The sequence below is a fragment of the Miniopterus schreibersii genome (assembly GCF_964146895.1).
Source record: "Miniopterus schreibersii genome assembly, chromosome: 4".
NCBI classification, from domain to species: domain Eukaryota; kingdom Metazoa; phylum Chordata; class Mammalia; order Chiroptera; family Miniopteridae; genus Miniopterus; species Miniopterus schreibersii.
Genome location: NC_138105.1, coordinates 39,710,776 through 39,716,406, shown reverse-complemented (window position 1 = coordinate 39,716,406; position 5,631 = coordinate 39,710,776).

Here is a 5,631-nt window from a genome sequence, read left to right as displayed (position 1 = left end):
TTATTAAATACAATTCTCTTCTGGTCAACAAGAAAGGAAAACAGGATTATAAGAGTATGATAAAATTTAAATTATTGTTTACTGTTTTTTAAAAACTAATTTTTTCTTGCCCAGCTGGTGTGACTCAGCGGTTGAGCATCGGCCTATGATCCAGGAGATCTAGGTTTGATTCTCGGTCAGGGCACAGCCCGGGGTTGCAGGCTCGATCCCCAGCAGGGGGCGTGCAGGAGGCAGCCGATCAATCACTCTCATCATTGATGTTTCTCTCTCTCCCTCTCCCTTTCTCTCTCTGAAATCAATAAAAATATATTTTGAAAATAAAATAAAAACTATTTTTTCTTATGCCAGACCTTCTTGGAATTATTTCCACCATTTAAATTATTTCTGACTTTTAAAAAAATAATCAGTCTAACAAATAAGATAACAAAATTGATACTTTCCAGAATGGCCCTTCCTTGCTCTTATGTCAAGTCAACCCACAGGCACTGCCTTATGGAGCTGCCATACAGAAACCTGGATGAGCAAGGAGTTTAGGAATGGGGCAGATCTTTTATGGTGAGAAAATGATCTTTGTGGGGAGGAGAAGGAGGGGAAAGAGAAGGGGGGCAGGAGGAAGAGAAGGACAGAGAAGAGGAGGGGAAGGGGAAGGGGAAGGGGAAGGGGAAAGGAGAAGACCCTGTATTTTCCTGGCCTGAAACATTGACTTGTTCTGTACCCAAGGAGCTCCCACGGTGGAAGTTTCTGATCCCCTTTTTTAATAACTATCCCTCCTATGAAGACCACAGGCTGTATTTTGATAATACATGTAGAGGAGGAAATGGGGAATAGATAGTTGGGAATTATAGTGTAGTTTTCACGTAAAGATCATCAGTGTGAGTTCTTAAATGTCTTGAAGGGGCCTTTGTGAGTGGCAAAAGCTTTGCCTAGTTACTTTGTGTTTATATTACTATAACTTTTATAAAAGTTGTAATTATAAAGGAAACTAGCTTCTCTTAAGCTCTTAATTTAACTGACAAATCTTGTTCTACTCCATAAAACTAATAAGCAAAGAGCAATTATTTTCACATTTTCTTTGATGATTGTTCAATTAATTCAAATGGAATAGACTACTTTAAATAATTCCTTTGACAAATTTAATAAATTACATTTTCTAAAATATTTTAGATTGTACTTATAAATTTCTTTTATTTTTATAGCATTTAAATAACTTCCTGACAACTCACAAAACTGTAACAAGAAAAACCTGCCTATACATCTAAAAGTCCGGTAAATATAATAAAGTGTGATTATAAATAGAATGCATCTCCAGTTTTTGCAAACTTAGTCAAAATCCTGGGTATAGTTTTAGCTTAAAAGCACAATTCCAAAATCTATTACTCATTTTAATTTATACTTAGATTCTTTCACTTACCTGGTTCTGTTAAACATTATGAATTCTTTAGATGCCAAATATATAAAACTGCCCCAATAGTTAAAAAATTTATTCCAGACCCTGAACTCAAAGTATAAAAGATGTTGTGTTAATGTACTTTATAATGTCTGCATTTAATGTAAAACTTCCTGTGGCTGATAAACTACAGAATTATCAAGAAAAAATGTATTTAGCATTTCAGAGAAGTGAGGTTGACAATCCTGATAATAATATGATTTCTTAAGGGTAAGAGCTCAGGAACAAAACACAGAGCCACTATGTACAGAGTGATCATCTGAATCTCAAACTGACATGCTTAGTCCTTCGTTAGAGTTACTACATGATCAGGGGCTTTAAATGCTCACTCACACCCAATTCTTTTACCTCATTTGTATAGGCTAAACTCTGTATCCTCAATGAAGCTTCATGTAACTTCTTTCAACTAATCTTATTACTGCTGTATTGAATTCTCCAATCTTTCAAATTTGGGGAATGTGTGTGACTAGAGAGGTACAGTTATACTGATGTGTTTATCTTGTCTTTCTCTGTCCAGACATCTTCGTATTCCATACGGTCATCAGCATCCCTCACAACTTGGTCTGTTATTTTGAATACAACCTACTATCATGCAAATACAAAAGTTCAACTTCTAATGTATATCAGAGAGATGGATTTATAAACTCAAATTTTATCATTTTTGTATCAATTATAATTTTTATTATGGTAAAATATACATAACATAAACTTTACCCTTTCAACCATTTTTAAGTGTGTAATTCAATATTTTGCAACTTGCACCACTAGCCAATTCCAGAACTTTTTCATTACCCCAAAGAGAAACTCTATACTCCTTAAATAATTATTCCCCATTTTCCCCTCCCCGCAGCACCTGGTAGCTTCTATTCTACTTCCTGTCTCTATCAATTTACCTATTCTAGGCATTTCATTTAAGTGGAATCATACAATATTTATCATTTTGTGTCTCATTTATTTCACTTAGTATAATGTCTCCAATGTTCATCCATTGTTGTAGCATGTACCATAATTTCATTAACTTTTAAGGCTGCATAATATTCCATTGTATGTATATAGCACATTCTGTTTATCCATGTATCTGTTGATGGGCATTTGGGGTGCTTCTACCTTTTGGCTATTGTGAGTAATGCTGCTGTGAACATTGGTGTGCAAGTATCTGTTTGAGCCCCCGCTCTCAATTCTTTGGGGTATATACCCAGAAGCGAAATTGCTGGATCACATGGGAATTCTGTGTTTAACTTTTTGAGGAGCTGCCATCCTGTTTTCCTCAGTGCCAGCCTTATTTGACATTTCCACCAGCAACGTGTATGAGTTCCAATGTCTCCACATCATTGCCAACATTTGTTATTTGTTTGTTATTTTTTATAATAGCCATCTTAATGGGTGTGAAGTGATATCTCAATGTGGTTTTAACTTGCATTTCCATTATGACTAATAATGAACATATTTTCATGTGCTTCAAAAATTCTGTTTTACATAAAAGTGAGCATTGCCTATGAAAAAAAGCATGAAGTATGGAATCTGTACTTAGGACTCAGTATTCCCAGTCAAATAATTACCAACAAGAATAATGTATTCAAACACTTTGAGCCTCAGTGTCCTCACTTGGAAAGTGAGGGAAAAAATACTAGTTTTTCAGAGTTTAAAGTACACACAAATAATGGTGATTATTAACAATACTGTAGCATAAGAAAATAAATTGTTTCATTTCAGGATACTAGATACACTGGCAAAATTCCAAATGAGATCCCAGTTTTTCTGATAGTGAAGGAACTCGCTATTTCCCCAAGTCATTTAACATCCCACTAAAGGAGAAATAAAAAGAAGATGGCTCTTAAAATAATAAAACTAATGATCATAAACTTGCATTTTAATGTATGAAAGGTAAATAAAATATTTTAATGCCTTTTTTATTAAATAAAACATATCTCACATTTTTCCCCTTCTTATCTACTCTGAAACCCTTTTGCATGGTTAAAGTTCTGAATCAAACAACAGAAGAAATCCCAGATTTCTTATAATGGGAGCTTGGGAAAACTAATAAATCTTAAGCTAGCGGCAGACATTTTTCAGGAGCAGACACAAGGGTGATGTTTTATTTGTTTAATAGAGAGGTAGAATTAGGTCTGGTTGTGCTGTCTGGGCACAGTCATAGATCTCACTCCCCTATCTAAATGAGAACCATTATTTTGAATAAATTCTTCTCTTGCGTCAGAGAAAATGCAGCCCAAGACCCTGTAATAGAGACAGGAGAGGAAGGACACAGGGCTGCCCACTCCTTTTCAGGCAGAGATCTGTTATAGATGAAAGCAGGATTGATTAAAACTTCTGACTTCTGCCAACTTATATCACTTGTAGATAAGGAGAATGGCCTGAAAAGTAATCCAGCTTGCAGCCATTTATCACCCATCACTGCTTTATCTGTCGTGTTTAAGGACTCCCCTTTTGCGGAAGCAATTGATGACTATACAGAGATGCATGTTATATCTTTTAAAGCAATCAACTCTCAGAAACATAAAAATTCTGTACTCGTAGCACACTGAGTATATAAGACATTCACTGAACTAGTCCTTGAAGGGATTAAAAAAATACTCTTCAGTTTTTATGGTTGGTGACAATCCTTAAATCTCTCAAGATAAATGAGTGAGTTTTCATGGCTTCCATTGAGATGCTTAGGTTAATGATTATGGTCGTCTCTTCTTCCTGTGCCTTTCTACTGAACAAGCATACAAGGTGGAAGAGATAATTTTTTTACAAAAAATGACTCAGTCCTGGGGTTGAATCCTCACATTACTACTTCATATCTCTGGGTAACCTGAGGCAAGATACTTAATTTTAATGAGCTTCAGTTTCCTCATCACTAAGATATGATGAAATGTTGGTACGATGAAATGGGATAACGTTGGTGAATGTACCTAGCATACTACCAGACTAGCAGGTATTCAAATTAAATTTCTTTCTATCTTTTTTTTACTGTTGTATTTATTATTATTAATTATAAATTTCCTGCTTACGTATGACTCATCTCTCAAGCTCCTCAAAGGTAGAAAAATTATATCTCCTTTTCTTCTATACTAATATAAAATTGTGTGTAGTAATCAATATGGTAAGTCATTTTATCTAATTACAAAAATAATACATGTTCATTTTACATGATTGAGAAAGTACCTAGGCTGAAAAGCAAAAAATGAAAATTGCTCATAATCCAACACCATTAAAAGAACCACTAATAACTCATTTTGACCTATTTCCTGCTAGTCTTTTCCCCATGTGTGTTTAAAAATTAAGATTACACTGTACTCAGAGATTTGTGGTCTTTTTTTTTCATTTAACTTTATATACTGAACATTTCTCATGTCAATATTTTTTAAAAACATGAATTTTAAAAGCTTCACAGCAGTCAATCAACTGAATGTTCATACTTTCTTTTGCACATTTGTTTCCAAATTTCCACTATTATACATAATAACTCATTAAATAATACTGTACATAAATCTTTGAGCAAATTTCTTACTATTTCATTAAAAAATTCTGAGGAGTGGAATTAAAAGACCAAAGAGAGAGTGTATTTTAATGTTCACCCTTCTCTTTAATTACTACAACTATGATTTTTACTAATTAATAAAGGACACATTACATACGATTCAGGTATTACAAATATTACTATGCATTATGGACATCCACCATATATCTTTTATATATTGCTATATTACCAGCACCTTGCACATGGTAGTAGGCAAATACATATTTATAAAATTGAATTTAGCTTGAATTACCTTAAAATATAGACATTATTGACATTTTGGTAAATAAACAGAGGACACATTGCAAAAACATAAGCTTTTTGTTCAAACATACATATAAATTTAGGACATTGTTCATAATCAGAAAAAATATGTAGAAATAGCTTGTGTCCACCAGTATATATGTTCTTTAACATTTTTCTCGACTCTTCCTTTTCTTCCTTACACTCCCATGACTGTACTTCAAATGACCATCAAACTGATAAATCTATCCAAATTCTATAGCACTTCCACAATCTGGAAGAATTTTGCATTTAAATATGGAATGAATGCGAAGATACTACCAATACCTCAAACTCAATATCATAAAAGTCAAATGTATCTGTTGGACCCAGTGAAACTGACAATACTGGCTGATGGTGTTTGCCTTAGAAAAGCAGG